General features: G+C 39.9%; 1 long non-coding RNA gene across 4 annotated transcripts in view; it reads right to left on the bottom strand.

Annotated features, from left to right (window-relative positions):
- LOC111923632 (uncharacterized) overlaps positions 1-19910 on the bottom strand; it is a 135566-nt gene that overhangs the window by 23812 nt on the left and 91844 nt on the right. For 2 of the 4 annotated variants that reach the window (XR_015275198.1, XR_015275199.1), the window contains 2 exons: positions 18149-18277; positions 11018-11248 (listed from right to left, as the gene is read on the bottom strand). This is a non-coding gene — a long non-coding RNA (uncharacterized LOC111923632). Of the gene's footprint in view, positions 1-11017; positions 11249-15050; positions 17902-18148; positions 18278-19910 lie in introns of those variants that run through there. The other 2 variants (XR_015275192.1, XR_015275195.1) reach the window with 2 other exon arrangements.

Below are 19910 nucleotides of genomic sequence, written 5' to 3'. Positions count from 1 at the left end.
CCACCTGAAAGCTGTCTAGGAGAGAACATGTCACAGGGGAGAAACACTTGTCACAGAAATCTGCGGAAAACAGACATCATACCTGCATCTTTTTGACAGAAGCTCAGTATTAGACTGCTCCTATCTTCATTTCATACTAGCTACTTTTGAGCTCAGATGGGCTTTTAGAGGATTCAGCCTTAATACCACCAGCAGTTTAAAACCATAAAATGGAGAAAACAAACAAGGGCTGTAGCCAAAGGCTTTGTGGTTTTTTCTCTCTACTGTTAGATTTTTTTGAATTTCCATTGGATAGTTAGTTCAAGTTCTTATACAAACTGAAGGAAAAAAATAATTTCTTGTATCTTGATATTTCCCCTTAGAACATGGACACAGCTTTAGGTATCCTGAGTACAGAAAACATTGCAGAAAAAGAAAATGTGACATTGCAGGTAAATGTTACATATACAGAATTGAAATAATTTTTTTATTCATCCAGGTGATACAAAGCTGCATCACAATATTTTTACTCCAATTAATGATATCATGTCACAAGAAATCCCATTGACTCTAACAGGACTATTAAATTAGAGACTGACTCCAAATATGCTGTAATTGCAGACAAGGGTTGCACTAACCAGACTTTGGTAAAACAGTGTCCAGCATGAGGAGTGTCAGAATTCAACTCGTATGAGGGAGTTAAGGAAAGTTAGCTCCTTTACTATCCTCACATTGGGAAAGGTGCCTGGCTGATGTATAGGATGAAACCTATGCATCAGACGATTAGGGTGAAATCAACCATTAAATTAAGGACAGGAAGAGATTTTCCTTTCCTGTTCACATTGGAAAGAGACCAAAATGGGGCAGAAAAGTTATTTGCTTTCCTCTGTATTATGAGACACTGTCCATTTTGAAGGAGTACACCTAATGTCATTGCAGGGATCTATGACACCAATGACAACCACAGTCATTCTTCTTTCCTTCCTGTGGCAGGTTGCAATTTTGAGGTCCTCTTCTACTGTGGTACTCAAGTGGGTCTTGTAGGTAGTAGGAAAAATTTTGGAAGTCATCAAGTACTGTCACGCTCAGGGAGATATTCTGATTATTTTGGAACTGGAAAAGTGAATTTGACCTTGTCATAACTGGTATTTCTTGGTGTGGTTGTGCCTGTATTGAGACTGTGAAGCACTACAGAAGAAGGTGGGGTAGTTTGTGATGCTGAAATTTTAAGTAGTTGTGTAGTCTGTTTTGCTGGGTTTTGTTGGAAGAGCTTCTTTCCTGTTCTATTTGGTGTAGCTGACAAAAAGGAGCCATGGTTAAAAAATAAACCAGCTCCAGTCGTCAGGAGCATTGTAATGCACACTCACATCTTGACAGTTTTTCACAGCTTTCCAGTGTAGGAGGAGAGTGCTTGCCACTAGACCTGTAAATATAGTTTTTAGAGAAGGTTCCTGCTACTTTTTGGCCTATATGCATTTGAGAAACAAAATTGAGTATGGGCATACTGAATTTTTGAACAGGACACTGTAGAAATATGAAACAACAAGGAAATTAGAGCTCAGAAATCACAGAAAATTGAAACTCAATCTAGGCAAAGACAAAAAAAAAAGAGTAGAAGAGGCAGAGACATTCAATATAGAGAGCTGTTAAAGCAAGGATAATGGCTTTACAAGGAGATTTTAATTCAAAAGGATAATGAAAAAGAAAACAAAGAGGTAATAATCATCCATCCATCTCAGCACAAATAGTTGTTTTGTACAGCATGTGAAGATTTCAGCTGTGTTATAATTTGCCAAACATATAATATTCCTGCTATTAATATGCATTTGCCTGCAATGAGGAACAAGACCTGAAGTATAAATTGGAATATAATTTTTTTAAAAATAGCTAAACAATTTACTACTTGAGCCTGCAAGACCAGCAACAAAATTCCAATGAAGTACTTACAAAAGAGTCAACAAGAGGTCACAGAAAGGTCAAAATTTTACATGATATGCTCCAACCACCCAGCACCACTGCAAGCTGCCAAACCAAGCCTGAGCAGAGAGGATACTGAAAACTATATCACATCATTTACTAACATGCACCAGTCTTGACTTGAAAGAGGACAATCTTGGTGCTTATCAAGTCCTTAAAATTTTGCTCACATTAACAGCAAGACAGAAGAGTGGAGGCATCTTTCTCGGTGTTGACTTTGGGAAAATTAAGATTTTAAAAATTCAATGAGATTACTGATAAATCCTTCAGCACTTTTTAAATAGCTATTTCTGCTGTAGCTGTCAATATTCTAATCAATATGTCAGAGGGCAAATGCCTTGTAGCAGACCAGTTAAGGTACTTAACCCAATTCTTCCAAAATAAGTAAGTAGCCTTCACTAATTTCTCACTATATATAGGTTAACCCTCAAGAAAAAATGCATTAAATACCTAAGGTTTATGTGTGACCTAATATAATTTATAGTAATGTGTCTGAGGAAAAAAAAATTTAAAAAAACCAAAAAAGCTACTGAAATCTAAGGTCCAAGTTCAACAAATCATCAGGCAAGTTCCTGACTCTAGGTTCTGCTAATAGTCTTCATTTACATTTTGATACCAAGCAGTCCTAAAAAATTTAAATTAAATTAAATTAAAATAAGAGTTGAAGACATCACAAGACTGTCATTTTCTTCAATCATGCTATTTCCCTTGAGAACAAAATGACACTGAGAATCACAAGAGCCATATGAGTTATGATAGTAGTGAAAATCCCTCTCCTCCACTCTATCCCGAAAGGTATCAAAGGAAATTGTCTACTGCACATTGTGGGCATAATCCACTATTACTTTTACAGTAATGCTGAAGAACTCTGCAGAGGAAATGTTAAGCACAAGAGTGTTGTTTTTATAAGTTCTAGTGCCGTGCATGCTCACTGCTTATTGCTTTAGGTTCTTGAAACATCGTATAAAAATATATGGATGGATCCTTAGGTTCACTCCAGAGATTCACCTCATCTGAAGCCTGCTTTCAGATGGCTGCCAGAAGAAGATGATGGGGGAAATAGAGCTGTAAAACACACATGCAGCAGGGTGATCCTTCCCCTGGCACATCTTCCCACCTTCTAGTTTCTTTAAGTGAAGAGAGATTTTGAATGGGTGTTTAAAAGAGCCAGATTTCACAGTGGTGAAATCCCATGTGTGCTGTTTTGACAACCCAGCTTATAACCTCTGGTCTAACCCCAGCGTGGGTAAGAAGTATGACACAGTGATTTAACACTGCACATTTTCTTAGTGAATCAGCATACATATCCAGGACAGGAATTTCTTGGTCCTCAAAATTATACTACTACGAGCGGATACTTAACACCAACATGTAATTCATTGTCCCTTCTTGGCCCATGTATCTTTCACTCTTTGCATAAGACAGTATCTTGTTACACTTCCACCTATTAACTCTATTTTGAATGGGGGGATTCATGTTCTTTTCTGTCATTACCACTGGGGGAAGAAAACAAGTCCCAAGTAAGTCATCCTCACTGCCTTCAGTAGGATTGCTCTCCCAGACCTCTGTGGGGGTCTGCTGCTTACTAAGAGAAAAACCAACATTCTCTGGATGACAGTGCCTCAAAGGCAGGGCTGTACAGTAGGATGTAAGTCAAATCAGAGCTCAGAATACATGGGTCTTCATCCTGGCTCTGCTATTTCCCTTCTGGGTGACCAAGGTTGAAGCATTTTGCTGTATCTCAATGACCCACTCAGTAAAAAGGACACAGATACTTTTTGTGAAGTATTTTCTGGTTTATGCCTTCCATAGGTTTTTGCTGTCATATGCTCCCACTTTTTATTCTAAGGCTTGTTGAGACCCCTAAGATATGCAATGGGGCTAGATGAGAAAGAAGACAGTCATCATCTGGATTCTGACATTACAGAGGAGATAATCTTGATGAACTGTGGTTGAAAAAAAATAATATATTAAGTAGAAATCCAAGAAGGCAGTGTAAGGAGATGAACTCATCATGCTCAACAAAACTGCACAAAGTTTTAATGGAGATATAAAGATCTGAGAGTCTTCTAATGAATGTGTCATATTTTCATACTAATTTATTTTATGGGAGTTTAGTTGCAGGGGGCTCAAGGGGGGTTGTTTATTTGGTGTGTTTGGTTGGTTGGTTTGTTGTTGTTGTTGTTTGGTTTTTATAATTGGTTCAAACACATGAATTGAAAAACTAATCTGGAAAAATTTTAATCACTTAAACAAATCACCACAATAATTTTATGTCATTATAAGCGTCTGCCTCCAGTGCCAAGGCTTCAAAAGATTATTTCTTCCCTTTGGTTACAGAGCATTAATAGATGTCCAGTGAATGCAAGCAGTGGGGAAAAAGGCAACACATATACAAAAAACTGTGGGAGATTAAATGTTTACAGATACAGTGCTGGAACAGCAAATTATTACATATATATTTTGTGAGGATTTGGGATATTGATGTGAACTGGAATAAACCCTAAAATTATGTATTTAGCCAGCCTGAAGAAAAGTAAGCATTTTGAAAACAGTCTGGGAGATGCTCCTGTCTCCCATATTTTTGCAATATGTGATTGAACCTACCACAGCAGCCACAATACTATGGCTTTGCTAATTAGCTGCCCTTCAGTAGCACACTGTCTAATGAGAACATCAACCTTAGAAGTTTCTCTCAGCCTCACAGCAAAGATATTTCAGAAAAAGCTGTAGTGAGATTTGCTATTAAATGTGCCTTTCTTAATTCACCTCGTTAAGAGCTTAAATAGAAAGGATAACTAGCTCACCATCTACCCTTTTCTGTCTTCTGCACCTCCTGTCTTTCCTCCTTCTGCACCATGCATACTCTGGGGAATAACACTGACTTAACTGTACATTGCAGGGAAGAGGAACTCAGGTTTCAGTGGGACCTCAGGTGGTGACAAGTAGCAGCAGCGGCCAAGGCTAAGCTTAAAGTGGAGGTGTCAGGAAGAGATACAGAGTCCTTCTGCCTCACCTGGCTCAGTAAATCTGGCTTAGTCTGCTCTACTGTGAGGGACAGCACTTTGGCAAGGAAAACATCAGGTTCTCGTATGTAGGTATAAGCAAATAAACCTGAAAAACAACGTCAGGTAGGAACACAGCAGAAAAGCTGCCAGGAGGGGAAGGGGAGGCAGGAGAGGGGTGTTACGGGGGGAAAGATTAATTAATTAAAATCCTTCCATTTCAGGAAGCTGTGAGTATTCTTATCCTTGTGCTCTGAAAAGGTGAGGCAGCCCCGCAGACGCTTTTTTTTCCCAGCTCTGCTGCTTCAAAATTTTCCTCCACAGAGGAAATCTGCATAAGAGCTGCCCTGAAAATGAGGGCAAACTGGGCACTGGCACCATGAAATACATTTCTCTCTTACATTCTCCTCCATGGGAGATGACAGATGCTATGGACTGAAGCACAGTATGGACTGACAAAGAACTGTGCTGGCTATAGTGCAGCAAGGCAGGTAATACTGTAAAACTGAGTGCTTTTGAAGCAGGCTATACTACTGCCAGGTCTTTAGAGCGCAGAAACTTTGTTAATAGGGATGTTTCAAGCTGGGTTTTTTGGGAAATGCTTTGCTTTATGTTGTATCACCAGATTTGCTTTTATGCTATTCTGAATATCCTACTCAAGTCCAAGAAATTCCATGGATTATCTCTTTCCTCTGGATCAGGTGCATGATTGTTTGTGCAATTAACACAGGTAGTGGAAAAGACCCAAATCCACCAAGCAGAATAATTACTAGGAAAAGATTTCTGAGGATCCCAAAAGCTTTGGGGAGAGTTGTGGGAAGCAGAAAACTCAAAAACCATGCATGATGGTATGAACAGCCCATGGCAAATAATCCTTTCAGTAAGTCAGCATTTCCAGTTTTCTCTCATTATACAGTATTTGACATGACTTGTCTCTGAAACAGAAAACCCCAGATATGAACAAGGATTAGCTGAAATACATTGCCATAAACCTAGCCTACTTAGGTTGTGTCACGTTTCAGAGAGCTGTAGATGTATTATACCCAGAGCAAGCAAGGCTGAAGCTGCAGGAAGAAGGGAAAAAGAAGGAGGTGGTGAGTCAGGAAGATGTGGATGGCAAAGCCACAGCAATTAACAAAAAGTACCTGACACCACAGCATTTAATGAGAACTGGTCTTCTGCAGGACCCTGTGGGCTGTATGGATGGCAGCTTTTGGTACTAATCCCTCCAATGACTTCTCACCTCCAGGGAGTGGGGGAAGTGAGGAGCATGAAGATGGTTTTTCTCCCCTGCAAATAGGGTCTGCAAGTGGAAGCGCCAGCGCTGGTAATGCTAAACGCTGATGAAGCTTTTGCTTCAAAGACATAAAAAGTGGTGTGGAAAAATGATCCCACTTAAAGAGCTGCAGTTTCAGCAAGCTGCTTTCTGAAAGGCAGCACACTGTTTTGTCTTAGCATCTAGAGACTTAAAATCACAACCATCTCCTGAGCAGTGTTTCTCTGTTCCTTTTTAGCTGTCTCTCCCTGGTGAAAGGATGATCCCAAAGAGCCCAGCTCTGCCGCGGGCACGCAGTCCATCCTCGTTTCTCTCTCCCTCCTGACACCCTCCAGCAGACCCTGGGGGCTTTTGTTTCCCTGTGCCTGCGGGGATCCTGTCTCCTCGCTGCCTCCTGCAGCCCCAAGCCTGCGCTGCAGTCAGCCCGCATGCTTCATTCCACAGGAGCAGCTGTGACACAAATTATACGAGGAGACACAGAGGATTTCACAAGAAAGACCAGAAAAATAGAAAAGAGGAATCATTTCCAGAAGTGGTTAGTTTTAATGTCAAAATACAAGTGTGGAACCTGTTTTGGCAGCAGAACTTAGGAAAGTGAGACATTCTCAGAAGTTACCCTGCAAATTTAGGCTCCATGCCAAGCTTTACCCTATTTCTTCCAGGTGTGTTGAAGAAATTTGTTTCTTCTGTCTTTTTCCTGACAGCTGCATCACTAACTGGAAATAAGACACGGGATCTTAATTGTCATTAGCACCTCACATATTGAATACTTTATTTCCTGCAACCACTGCCTTACACTTGGGATTCAAAATGTGGAGACAACGGGTCCAATTCAAGAAAACAACTGATTCCATTAAAACACTCAGTATATAAAGGAATATTTTAGCCAGAGTAGGAAGAAGCAATAAAATATCACCCTTTTAACAGTATACCATCATTTTGCCTGCCTGCAGTCACTCCATGTGTACAAATGAAATGTTTTAGAAAAGCCACATCCCATGAACATGGCAGAGACAAATCTACCCCTCTGAGGACAGTGAGTGAGTGCATAAACCAACCATTATCATGTCAGCACTACTGGCATATCTCAATAAACCTATCTAATGTAGCTACTTCAAACACGGTAAAGCCACTATTGCATTTCACTGCACAGTCTCTCCATCTGAAAAGGTTATTGTTGTTACAGTCTAGATGCTACTTCACTTAGCTCATCCTATGAGAGATGCTAGATGCAAAAGTGGAGATTATTACCGAGATAACCCCTCTGTCAGTCCTTGTAAGTTGCTCCTCTGATCTCATCCAAAAATAAGATTACCCAGAGGCTTTAATGAACTATACTTAATTGATGTCTGGTATTAACTGCACCTTCATAAAAGAGATAATATCTTTTCCCCAGACACATATCACTCATACCCTCACATAAATTTAGTATTTGTTGAGTGGGGCCATTTATATCATCTTCCAAAATGTCAGACAGATCAGTTCTTGCTCCAGTTTCTAATTTCCTGATATAACGGATATGCACATCCACAGTTGCCAGGCAGCAGATCTCAGGCTGTAGCCTCCACAGCATTATTCTTTCTAATTTCCACATTAATTATTGTCAGGTTAAAATATATTAATTAGTAACAGCCAGAAACACCATGCTCCATTGTTAAACACTGGGATTACCTGGCATAGCAAAAGAAGGCAAGTAATCTTTAGGGCAATATCTGAAGGATTGATTGAAGCAGAAATGTACAGAGGATATCCTCAGAGGCAGGAGCTCCCTTTTCCAGCAACAGGCACATTCTTTCTCCTTTGCATCTGTATCACCATCACAGGCTCAACACAGGCTGTGTAGGAAGAGCCACAGCCAGGACAAATAATTGTGTGAACCTCTATGTCTGCATGGCCCTGAAGAATGGTCCACAAGGCTGAGAAAGGGCAAAAATTGGCAGGTTCAGCTTCTCTTGCAGAAATACCTTTAAAGCATCATCCAAACTTGGGCCAAAATATTAGCAAAATACCAGACACTGCCCAGGAATAAGTATTCCTGATGCAGGCGTAGCAACACAAGTGCATGAGAGGAAAAGGGAGACAGCCTGCCATGCTTGGTGGCAGTGCCTGGATGGACCACATTCCTTACAGCTGGGAAAACTACAGAGCAATCCTTGGGGCTGATGACAAAATTTCCCCCAGGGCACAAAATCTCTGCTCTTTGTAGAAAAAGTGCCTGGTCAAACACACAGAGTGCTGGGAGATACACAACCTGTACAGTCAGGAAAAAGGCAGCAAAGCCAAATAACATCAGGTCCAGCATCTGCTACAGATAATCACTTGAAAGGTAACCAGTCCCAAGAATGTTTCACCATTAGAATGTAAAGAAAATATCTTATTTCTCACACTCTCTGCTGAATGAAAACTGTGAGGGGAGCAAAAAATTCTCAAAATATTAATAAGAGAATCACTCATATATATATATATAATGAGCAAGAGCATTGTGTTTCTCCAATGATACTACTTTAAAGAGCTGCCATCCAGCTGTATGATCACTCATCTGCAACACACATAGATCAAAGGATCTAGCCTACCCCAAAACCATCCCCTTAGACAGTGTCATAACTCATTGCCAGGAAAACTGCTTTGACGTCATATACTTCCAACAGGTAAGATCAAAGGGAGCCATGCATGAAAAACAGATTTCTCCATCTACCTGTTCACATAATTCACATAAGTTCACATAATGCACTTAAGAAACAGAAAGCCAAATACACCAGTAAGCTCAACTTGTCACATGCACCTGTTGCCAGGTGAAATCAGAAAAAATCTTCCTCTGATTCTATATGCATGAAATGATGGAGACTGTGCCTTCCCAGTAAGGGTGCACCTGCTGATGCTTGCTTTGCCCATCCTCTGTCTAGCTCTTAACTATTCATGAGCCAGAGATTATTGATTTCCAGGCTTTATTACAGGCTCTGATTATTCACTGAAGTCTCAGTGGGTAACTAGAGGAATGATTTGTCACCGTCCAACCATTTGAAAAATTGTTAGTGGCCAGCACAACCTTACCTGGCTTGTTTTGCTAATGTGATTTAAGACTGAGGGTGTGCATCTGGAGCCTAGGCATATGCGTTCCTACCTGTGACACCTGGAATTAAGCTTCACTTCTATAGTACTGAAAGTCTTCAATCCCCATTCATTCAGCAGGAGTTTGAGAACACTGAGCATTGGAGTGATATTCCTGGTGCCTTCCGTGAAAGTGATCCCAAAAGCACAAAGACAGACACAAACGAGGCACTGAGGGATCAAATGCCTTATCTGTCTCCATCTCTATTTTGAGAGAAAATACTCTTTCTCATCTGTTGCACTTTTCATTTCATTTCAAACAGCATACAGTTTTTTCCACATTAAAGTGTCTTCATCTGCAGCCAAATAAAAACATTTTGATATTCAAGGCTTTTTTAGATTCATATCCTTGAAATCTGTAGAGGCCCATTAAAAGCTGTGAGGTATCCTCCTCATTAAATGTAGCTCTACAGATGAGCATAGGTTGTAATAGGTTCTTCTTGGTAAAACTGCTACCGCATAAGCATCATATTAGGGTAAAAAACAAATTAAAACCCTGTTAGTCAGAAGCTTATCTAGGCTTGAATTAACAGCCTGCACATCCAACTTCCCGTTTGCTGTGTGCAGCCTTGCTGCAAACGTTCAACACCTCACGCTGCTCCTGTAATTGTGTCGAAAAAGGCCATCAGATTCAGAGCACTGTTTCCCATATTTCTGAATTACATTTATAGACTAAGGCACTCCAGGGTACAGCATACGCTTATCTTTCTGCACTTTAAAACATGGCAGGGGTACCGCAGTCCTGGACTAAAGATGCATTAGCAGAGTCATGTGGTGACAAATTGCATAACACCTGCTTCTACTAGTTTTAGCTCTAGTCTGCTATTAGTCCCTTGCTTTTGTGAACAATATATTTTCCCATGAAAGAATAATATAAAATTCGGTCAAAGAAGAGCTGTATATAAATGCCAGTACATTAAGCTGAAAAAGCTTTAGAGAGTTTCCCTGTCAGCAACCAGGAAGACCAAAAAGCTTGAAAGCACAAAGTTTACACACAAGAGACTGGTGACACACCACACAATGTGACATGCCTATGTCACTTCACACACCAGCACAGGGCAGAGATAGATTTGGGTCAATCCCAAGGGTAACACTGCTCATCTACAAAGGTTAAACCTCATCCATTTGGATCACAGTCAAACTAAACTGGAGGAGAAATGGCATCCTGTGGAACCAGGCACCATTGCACTACTGCTCTGAAGGCAGCAGCAACCATTAAACTCTGCTTGCACAGATTATTTCGAGTAGTCAGCATTGACTGCTCTTGTTAGACCACGGTGCAAAGGCACTGTCCTGAGGTCAGGGAATGAGGAAGGTGTTGCAGGAACCAGCCCAGAGTATGGTCCCAGTCACCCCTTGATTTCATCACTACAAGAACGGGAAACAGCATGGGTCCATAGAAAAGACGGGCACAGCACTCTTCAGCCACAGCTGGTGAGAAACCAAGAAAATACAGGCTAATGCCCACTTTTTGTGGTAAAATGATGGAAAACCCTATCAAAAATTATGTCTTGCAGTGCTCTGTTTCTGCAGCAGATTAAAGCAAAAATAGAGCTTGGGATGTCAGGAGAGAGTGAAACCCAGACTTGTGGAAGTAGTACTCCAGCTGAGGACTGAAACTCAGGAGTAACAGTCCCAGGCCTGATGGAAAATACACTGAATAAGCCAGTGGTGTGAATCAAAATTATTTATTATTATTATTATTATTAGTCTTGGAAATAAATTTGGAATAGGGAAAAGCAAGAGGAAAATATTTAAATGGCAAGAGAAAAGGTAAGATGATAAAAAAGGTTGAATACAAAATACTCATTGCTGAAGCACACATTTAGCCTCAGCACAAGAAAGGCACATCTGGTGGTGGCCTAGGACTCCCAGAAATTTCCATGTGGTGTTTGTTTGGAACCTATAACATAAAAAAAAAAAAAAAAAAGACACCAAAATAAGCATATCTGGTTTTGTTCAGCACAGAAATTCAACTACATTTTCACTTCACAAACGTGACACAGGTATATGTAGGTATACAGTTTTCACGCTTCTGAGTCATGGAAATAAGGTTGTATTACAAGCTGGTGTGGCACACTTGCTAACAGGAGTCTGGGGCAACTGAGTTTAGGAACACAGAGAAAGCAATGCCATCACCATGGCACTAATGAGACTTATATGCAAAACACAAATACCCCAATGATACTTAAGATCTACTCTTAAACCATCTGCACATCTTAATTAACTGCATGATTCCTGCTGCACTGCTGAGCCTTGCTGCTATTTCCTTGGCATGATCAGTGAGGTGGGGTTCAGAGATGATGCTGGGCCTGGCAGATGAGACATGGGACAATCTCACGGAATGCAAAAGTCTAAGGCTGGCTCATACACCGCTTCATTTTACAGTGATAAAATGACCAAGCCCATCTTCCCTTTTCATCAGCTATAAAACATTGATACTTACAAACCTCCTGTAATTACCAGAAGGGCTGGAAGGCACAATCCAAGTCTGAAAAACAGCTTGTGATTTTCCACAAAGGAAGCTATCAACAGATTTACAGGTCTGAAAACAGGGAGGACAGGCACCTGCCTAAGGAGCTCTCCTGCACAGAACACTTTGGGAGGCGCACTGCTGGTTTCAGAAAGGTTGTTATGCAAGGAGGGAGAAACAACTTTCTGTTCAAAGCAATGACTTGGAACACAGAGAACTGTCTTTTAGCTTTAAGACTGCTGCAGATTTCTTACTGGCTTTGACTTAGCTGTTTAATCTTCCTGCACTTTCTGTTATCCCTTTAGGAGAATCAGGAGATAACCCTTTTAACTCACATGGGTGTTGTAGGTGCATTCAAGTTGCTGAAGAGCTCTGATACTAAGATGATTTAGGCTATAAAAGCACATAAGTGTATTAGGAATTCTGTAGCTAGCTGATTCCTATTTCATAACACCCACGAAAACTGGCATATGGAGGTCTTAATCCATAGATAAATTCATTCTAATCCCCAAATCTGGTCAATGGCACTGGTTTGCTTCAAGATCAATGTACACAAGCAGAAATCTTGCTATCCCAAACCATCTGGATATTACTGGGTTAAGAGAAGCCAGAAAAAAGAGGAAAAGAAATAAAAACAATGGAGAAATAAAACCATTTAATTATAATCATTCATAATTCATCAATGTTTCAGCTGGTGTGTTTAAACTTTTCACAAGTAGATCCCTGCATAAATTCCCACATGCAAAATGTCATTCATGCTAATTTAGTTTTTGCAATTCAGAGGCCAGTTCAGGGACACTGTACTTCGAAAGTGTAGAGTTAGTTTTAAGCTGAACTATGAGCAGAAGAAATGTCTTGAATAAACTAATCATGGGTTCATTCTTTTTACTGTAGCAGATCGCATCTTAACAAAAACAGCAAGTATACTGAGGATTGCCTACCACAGAGCAAAGAGGGTATAAATTGCATTGACAAGACTATAACTAGTAAAAACACCACGGCATAAAGAAACCACATCATGTTAGATATGAAGTGTCCTCTCATAGATCAAACTTCAGACTGAATACAGTGAACTTAGTGGAATGAGTATCGGTCTTGTAGCATGAGTAATGCAATCATCTCATTCATGTGACCTGACAAGAGCTTTCTGTATGTGAGATTTAAGGTGAGAATTTAATAACATCATTGAGCTAGAGCTAATGTCATCTGGAACTTTAAATCTCTCAGATGGAAAGTTATCAGCAGATAGAAACCTTTTGTTGAGTTCAGTTAGTGATTCAGAGAGGCAAATTTGCTGAAATGTCAAGACTGAAATGAAAGGTAGTGTTAAAATTCATTCTTTCGCAATAAAGAATGAATTTAGAAGCTCAGAAGGGCTGGTGTGTAGAGCCCTAGATAAAACCAAGCACAGCCTGGGCAGATGCTATTTCAAACTTACTCTTCTGCCTCCACGTTTCACTTGAAAATTTATCAGAAGACAAAAAAGAACCAAAGAAAAAAAATTCATTTATTTCTCAACTGGGTGTCTTTTAGCTGGATAATTAGCTATTGTCCTTCTAGCTGTCTGAGGCACTTTGGTGCAGAAAAATATCCATGTGGCAATAGTAGAAAACAATAATGTGGCAGCCCAAATAAGCCTTAAACTTTGAAGAATGAGAGAACTCGACTTTTATTTCCTAAGGCATTTCTATTGTAAAGGATCATGACTTCTAGTCTTCCCACAACCTGGATTTGATGGCATACCTTCATCAGATTATACAAAGAAAGAACACAAGTTTTTAAAGATGACAAAAAGACATCACAAAATTAGCACAGGATTTTTTGAATGAATGGGTGAGTTGTCTTGCCAGAAGACATTTAGGTCTACATAGACTGCCATTAGCAGCAGCAAAGGAAAAAGAGCCCATGGAAGAGTTAATGATCAGGGGCACGTTTTGGATGACAACACAAAATAAAATTACCAGTTTTCTTTTATATGTGACTTTACAGATGAAATAAATGCAGGGCCTTCATCAACTTAACATGAGAAAAGCATTTGATGAAATGTCATGTGGTAAAATATTTATTAAGCAGGAAAAGGCAGAGATTGGTGGAAGAAATACAGCGGTATGGATTTTAAATGGAAGTTCTTGGGCAAAATGGAGCTGACCATGGCTGTAGCTGAAAGATCAGCGTGAATCATTCGCATCTCACATCTTCATATGTGTAACAACGTTGGTTAGAAGTGGGATGGAGCTATGACATTTGCTGAGGGATGTCATTGGTTAAGATGACCATTAGCATATTGCGTGCGCAGGACCTGAGGCGTTCAAGAGCAGGAGTAGTGGAAATGGAATCAAATTGCCTAGTACAAAAGTGGCATCAGCTTGCACTTACAGACTAGAAACAAGAAGCTTTTGTCTGAGCTGAGAACTCATTAGTCAGTGATGACAGACAGGGAAAAAGGCCTGAGGGTTATTCATGGAAGACAGGATGACTGAGCCATGATGGAAAGTGTAAATACAGCCCTTGTTGCTATCAGGTAAAAAATGTTTCTGGTAGAAACAGGGAAGTATTAATGCTGTTACAGAGCTCATAGGTGTCACAGAGGTACCAACTGCATTACACTTCCAGGCAGTCTTATTTAAACAGAAAAACATTTGAATCACAAGCAGGTAATCAGGATAATTAAGGAAATTAACAGTTTCATCTTCCAAAAGGATGCAAACAGAAGTGAAACAAAGGCTTCAAGAGCTGTGAATGCTGTCCACAAGCATAACAGAGAATAAATACCTTCTAGGAAAAGTGAAGATCTAAAGGTTGATACATGCACTGAAAATCATCACTTTGTCATGATCACAGAATAAGACAGAGGTCAGAAGAGAAGATGGGCAGAAGAGCTCTATTCCTGTCAGAAAGTAGTAAAACAAACTCAAAAAGGAACAAAATCTCCTTCTAGTTTTAGGGTGCAACGTGATCCTCTTTCTGGCATATATGACCCTTCCAGTTCCATTCCTCTATGCATTGCTCTTTATAATATCTCCCTCCCATTTCCTCTTTTTCATTCCCAACTCAAATATCAGTTACTGGACTTAGCTGGTGTTCTGAAATCTGTGGATGTTTAAGAGCTCAGAAACAATATCCTTTTCCATTGTATGCAGCTTTTTCAGCCCTTATTTCTGAACCAGCTGAATTATAAATACTGCTATCAGTACCCGAAGTAACCTGATAAAGTCATGGTATAAATCAAACAGGTGAAACTGAGACTTTAATCCTGCAAAAAAATATGCTTGTTACCAGAAAATAAAACACCATAGCAAGAATGGAAGCACTTTGGCTCCAAAAAACAAAGAAACAAACAGACAAAAAAATCTTGTTACAAATTATTCAATTCATGACTGTCAATACATCACCTGATTATAGCAATTCTAGAAAGATTTATCTTACATGATCTTCAGTTACACATGCTGAATCTTCAAATGTATGAGTATTAATCTAAGCAGATAATGGCTGAGAAGCTGTTTATATGTTTCCAAGCTATGTTTATAGCTTGGGAGATTTTGTGAGAAGAGCTTGATATTCCTTAAAAACTTTCAGTGAAGGGGGGTTCAGTCTCATTTTTGCTTGCAATGACCATGTAGTTTCTTTACCCAAGAGCACCACATAAGTTTTCTTTTTCAGCCTGACTTATGGCCAGAAAGGCCTTTGGTATTATGAATCACCCTGGGAGTAAATTGCTTTCATTTTCATTTACGTTTCAGAAGCAAGAAACAATTTCTCAATTTCTTTGGCACCAAGAATACTCTGACTTAGAGCAGTAGCAGTGAGAGCTGGTTATATCCTGGATGGACACTTTTCACTTCAGCACTGAACAAGACTTAGGCCTTTTTTCTCAAGCAGGATACTTGCATTGGCCATGAACCCACTCATTCTCAGATGAGTCATGAAATAAATGGAAGTGAAAAGCATTTCCCACTGCTGGCTATGCTTTGGGTGCAGTAACTAATGGAATAGAAAAAGACACAGATTAAACAAAATCTTAAAACACACAGATCTCAGATTTCAAAAGATAGCAGAGGAAGAGAAAATGTGAGACAAGGCAGAGATTTTTCACAGAAACCATGCTAAAGCTGGCAGAGATACACCAGCGCAGAATTTGAGTGGGAGGAGCTTCCCATCCAAAACTGTCTCTTCCCACAAACTGTGTGCAACCAGTACCTCAACCAGATCACCACCAGATCTACCCAGAGCCCACACTGGAAAAGAAAATTAAGGACTTAAAATAGCCAAGAGACATGTTCAAAGAACTCTAATGTCTCTTCAGCACTGTTTCCTCCATCTTGTCCAGTTTTGATTTCTCTTTGGTCTAAATGGGGCTGAATTTTAACTCTTGGTTAATTATGATTCTGTTCAATTAAGGTTAAAGGCTATTTTCTATGCAGATGTCACTCCAGAACATCATAGAACAGTTGTGGTTGGAAGGACTTTTATAGGTCACCCAGTCAACCAGTACATCATCAGGAACAGGATACCAGGCCAAAGGTATGTCTTTAACTTGCACTCTCAGAGAAATGTGGTAAGAATTTATGAAATTATGTGAGAGGATGGTATTTAAAGGACCTCATGAATTTTTCCCTTCAGTTTTTGTCCTCTGCAAGTATAAAACACCCAAGCCAACAGTACAAACTGTGTGTTATATTTTTGTATTCATCAGATTGAATGCAGAAGGGCAGATTTCTGAGTACATCCAGAACTTCAGGTAGGCCCTAGCACCCCAGGTCAGCAGAGATTTGTACCAGACCATGTCTCCTTATAGAAGGAAGGCTTAATGACCTGTTTTTAAACCTAACCAGACAACCATGTCATCAACCACAGCTACAGTCATGGGGACTCAGTTTCTGACATGATTTAAAGGGTGGCTCGTCCACTCTAGGAGGTTGAGTGCAAAGCCCCATTGGTGTTTTGAAAACTACTAAAGGCCATCTACAGAGTAGCAACAGAGGCTTTGCGGAGACACAACTGACCTGAAACTCTTCTTCTACCCCACCAAAAATATGAAACCAAAACCAACCCTTCTGTAACAGTACATTCCGTTTATGCCCCAAATTGGGGCTCATATGGAGCAGAGCTCTGTTCATCCTAAAATGATCTCTGCCTTTTCCCAGCCTCCCTGTTCTGCTTGTGCATTTTGCTTCAGTTGGACAGGAGCCATCCAAGAGGTACAGAACAAAGTGGGAAAAATAATCACAGGGAAGTAAACCCATTTATCAGCTTAATTTGCTGACCTATTAGACAATGCATTCAATTTTTAAAAATAAAAATGCACTTTCTGAATGCAGCTTCCCAGCAGCTGGCCTTTCTTTTGATTTGTCAAACTATTCAGAAGGCAGATATTAAAATCTTTAGCCAGATTTTTAACCTTCCTCTGGAGCTATATTGAACCCATAACTAATTCAGTTTTTAATAGCTGTTTATCATCCCAACAGGGATGATTTTATAGGCTAGTTTCCAAATTTCACCACTGACTACTGAATCAACTAATAAGCATTTGTGTTTTCAGTCATGTATGTAAAAAAACTATGAGTCCTTTTTTCACAAATGCAATCCTATAATATATTGGGTACTTCTGATCCAACAAGGCTTAGATGAATGTCCTTCATTTCAAGGACACTTCCCTCAATTGAGTAATGCTCTCTGAAAAGGGGGGATAATTAATGTACTTAAAGTTATGTGCATTGTTAACCTCTTTCCCATAACAGCATACATAACAAGTGCTGTGCTCAGGTGCACTTGGACAGGTTCCAGATACTTGGAGCTACTAGACTGGAAGTGTATCAGACAGTTAAAAACCCCTTTTCCTGTGAATCACAGCAGAAGTTCCTCATTGGAGTTCAAAGCCTGTATAATCATTGCAGCTATTTAATGATCTTATCAACAGAATCCATATTTTAAAGATCCTTTTCTCATTTCTGAGACACACAGAATGGGAAATTGGACTCCTCTTATTTATTATTTCCAGTGATCTTTTCAGATAATCTTTACACAGAATTTTGTAAGCTCTTCTAATTAGACCAGAAGCATTTCAAGCCATGCAATGTGTTGCTCTGTTGATGGAATAGATGCAGAAAGAAATTACTATCCAGGCATAAATGTTATGTGGCTATTGCTGACTTAAACAGGAATGATGGTTTTAGTGAGATCTTGAGCCAGAAATCTAATTTTCTATCTGCTTTTATAACACAGCAAAATGAGCTGTCATGATGAGGTAAACCTATGAGAGGTTAGAAATGAGAAATTTTAAGGGCTATTAAACTTTTTTTAAATGTTCCCATAGGACTGGCATAAACTTACCTAGCACCTCTGCTTCTGCAATTGTGATATAGTGGGAGAATTCCCAGTGTTCAGTGGTTTATTCAGTGAGCTCCTGCAGCTTGGTAGTAACCTTGGCTGACATAAAAATCAGGAGGGTTATCACAGCATCTGCAAAACCAAAACAGAGTTTCAGATTAGTTTGTACTTATTACATTTTTAATGTAGTCTTGTTTTGCTCTAAGTTTTTTGTTGTTCATTTTTGGTGGCCATTCTTCATTTAAGGACTGTTTGTTTTCAAATTAATTGGACAAAAAGTGGAGTTTGAGAGACTAGAAAAATTTATTCCTGATCTATAGGTAAAATAAGAGCCATCCAAAGCAGCATTCATGTGCCAAACATATGCCACCCATGTGAATGTAGTCAGATGAAGAAACAAAATGCTGAAAGTCACAGCTATTGATGGACTCAGTAGGAGTCTGCTCAAATACAAGAAAATGGATGGAAATGGGCATGGCCAGGTCATACTCAGCACTCTTACACAAGTTTGGTTTTGCACCACAGAATGAAAACATCCAAAGGAAAGAATGAGCCCACACAAAAAATTAAGCAGATGGGAAATACCTGTACCAGGTAGTCAGAGAAACATTCTAATCATCATTAAATCAACTTTTGGGCAGGACCTGTATCTATAACTAGTGCCCTTAATGACATGTATAATTGCTGTTGACAATATAAAATTTATTCTAGATTTATACCAAGGTTACTGAGAGCCAGTATTTTAATATGAAATGGGTCCCCTGAGACACATTGCCCTGTAGCAGAGAGTAAGAATTTGTGTCACATAAGCTGCAACAACACTGAGATCAGAAAATGTCCTGTCAGCATTCTGAGAGAAAAGCAGACATGCAAGTATTCAAATTTTGATTTAGTGTCTGATGCATCTGGCCCTGGAGAAAAAGTTTGGGTCTGGGCATCAAGGAAACTGTACGGGTCTTTGCCTTTCTGACCCAGGTCCTGCCCGCCATCACTAGCCAGTAAAAACATCTGTATCAACACAGGTCTCACATCCACTGCCTTTTACAAGGAACAGTGTAGAAAATCCTATTTGAGCACTCATACACAATTTCACAGATGCTGCAAGCTTCTTGGAAGAAAGCCTGGAAATTTTTCTCAGCCACGTATCTTTTCAGAGGGTGCAAAATGTGGAGCTGACCTGGTAAAGTCCTTGAGTTCAAGCAGGGATGGAAATGGGTAAAAAGAATTAGCTGTGTCCTTACAAGGAGCAGCAGCCATCTCCTGTTTTATTTCAGCACAGGTCTTGCTTCTAATGTACATCTCTGCAGCAGCCCAAAGGAGCCATAAAGCCACACTGGCTGACAAGCAGAAGATTCTCCTTGCATAGGGAATTCATGCGCCACAAAGTCACAAATACCAGCTCCATATTGTTCTTCCTCCCTGTGGAGGTGATGTAGGCAAATGTCAGCAGCAGCTCACAACCATAGATCTCCAGCTGCTGGAGCAGCTGCTTGGAGCCAGTGTTGACCTGGAAAATATTAGAATAATCTTAAATCTTCTTTGAATCATTCCAAGAGCTAAACCAGATGGCTTAATATTGCACACTTGCCCCTCTCAGATCTACTGACAGAATTTCCTTTTCTGTAACTCAAATCCTTCCTCACATTGAAAGAAACCCATGGCTGCAGATTATCTTCTGCAGAAGACAGAGCTAAAAGGCTGCTGAATATATCCAATCCTGGATTTGAGGGGGAGCAAGAGGAAAGATTACCCAGGTGCTGCTACT

This window comes from Cyanistes caeruleus, chromosome 1 (genome assembly GCF_971803275.1).
Source record: "Cyanistes caeruleus chromosome 1, bCyaCae1.hap1.1, whole genome shotgun sequence".
Lineage (NCBI taxonomy): Eukaryota > Metazoa > Chordata > Aves > Passeriformes > Paridae > Cyanistes > Cyanistes caeruleus.
The sequence above is the reverse complement of the archived record's forward strand: the minus strand, read 5'-3'. Positions and strand labels throughout refer to the sequence as shown.